The following is a 1,973-nucleotide window of genomic DNA, read 5'->3' as shown; positions in this document are numbered from 1 at the left end:
TCCCTGAACCTCTCTGAAAAGCCTTAAAATTTCCCTGAAAACAAACACAAACTGCTTGGAAACAACATGGATCACATTTTGGAATTTTTTTTGTAGATTCCTCTTAAGGATGATTTTGAAAATTTGTCCAGAGGTGCAGGATGGTCATAGAATTCGAGCCCTGGACTTAATTTTGACGGCAATTTTTATTTTATAATAAAGGTCTGTGGGGGCACCGTGAGTGTATAAGAACGTTCAAACGTTTATCAGAGAATGGTTAACAGAACGAAGAGGTTGGGACACAAATGTATCACTAGAATCAATGAATAAATGTTTGCTGAATTCATGGAAATGTTCGATTTTGTTGCAAAATTTTGATGTCTCATCCACAGGGCACCATTGCAACAATGTATGCACAGTCCACTTAACAACCACACCATCACCGTCACCACACCGTAGTCCTTTGCCTTAATCTTCAGCTCAAACATTATTGACCGCGCAGGATGATTTCTTCCCTGGAGCCGTGTGGTAGACATGTGTATTGTTACGTACATACTGAAGGTATTTTTATCTCTCGATTGTTGAGTTATGAATGCGCGCGCATCAGGAATATGAAATCTGATGGTCGATTGTTGCTGAAAGCACTGCAATCCCTCGGTCAAGTCGGTCGATTTTGTAAGGAAACATGTGTGTACCCCCGCTCAGTAACTCAGTAATGCAACGAGATGGATAAAGGTTAATGAAGCAGAGTATCAATCACGCCATTTGGCATAAAGCTTGAAAAATAATCATGAGCCCGTGCTGTGATTGGCATGCTGCTGCATTATTGTGAAAGGAGTTCGGTTGGTCGGTTAGTGGCCATAATTTGTGGCTGTTTAATCTCGCGGTTCGTTTCGGTCAACAGGAGTCGGTATTGGTAGCGATATGAAATTTATCCGCTTACGACGGGGGTGAACTTAGTTGACCTGTAACTTTCTGAAAGTTTACTGAATTATGTCGTGCCTGAACAGTGGTATCGGGACCGGCGAAGAGTGTGTGAAAGGGTCTCATTTGGATAAGTTGGCATGCACACTCCTGATCAAAACTTTGGGATCCAACCAATCAGTCCGACCATAATTGCTGCTTCGTATTCTGGCAAGAATATCCATGCCGTCCGCAGAGTAGATCAATTGAAAATCGTACACCGGATGTTGAGGGATGTTAAAGAGTAGGCATGAGAGTCCGTCGCCTTGTCACAATCCCCGGCGAGCTCTGAAACCCTTGCGCAGTATTGCACACCGTTCATCGTTGCTTTGGTTAGTTTGGTCAGCTTCCCAGGAAAGTCGTTCTGGTCCATGATTTTTCATAGCTCAGGACGGTCGATACTGTCGTATGCCGCCTTGAAGTCGATGAATAGGTGATATGATGGGACTTCGTATTCTCGTAATTTCAGGATGATTTGTCATACGGCTAAGCTATGGTCCTTTGTCGACCGGCCGTCGATGAAGTCGGCTTGATAACGTCCGTCAAGAGGCCCCCGTCTTTATCCCTGTATATATAGGCCCGCGGTACGAAGCCGTTGCGGCATGCGTCGAGCTTCTGATAGACCTTCACGGTGTTTCATGGGAACGGCACAGCAGTTCCACGTTCTGTCGGGTTTCTTGCTGCAGCAATACCGCCCACGATGCGTTTTTTTCCTCCAAAATCGCTCTGCACTCCTCGTCGAACCATTATTTCTGTTCTCTAGAGGGGACACTTCGAGCTCCCCCTCATCAGACAACGCTGCCTCGAGATTTTGCGCGTTTTCTGATGCGACATCCAGTTGCTTCAATCGCTCTAGGTTGTATAGCGGCGGTCGCCAGTACCGTACAATGTTGACGAAGGAATATGTTGGGTGCAGTTAAACCCCCACTACCAGGTAGTGGACGGTGTCGATGTTAGCACCACGATTGGATCTGACATCGATAATATCGGAGAAGCGCGGTCCGTCAATCAGAACGTTGTCAATTTGCGAT

Source organism: Aedes albopictus, chromosome 2, assembly GCF_035046485.1.
Source record: "Aedes albopictus strain Foshan chromosome 2, AalbF5, whole genome shotgun sequence".
NCBI lineage: Eukaryota > Metazoa > Arthropoda > Insecta > Diptera > Culicidae > Aedes > Aedes albopictus.
Note: the sequence above shows the minus strand (reverse complement) of the source record.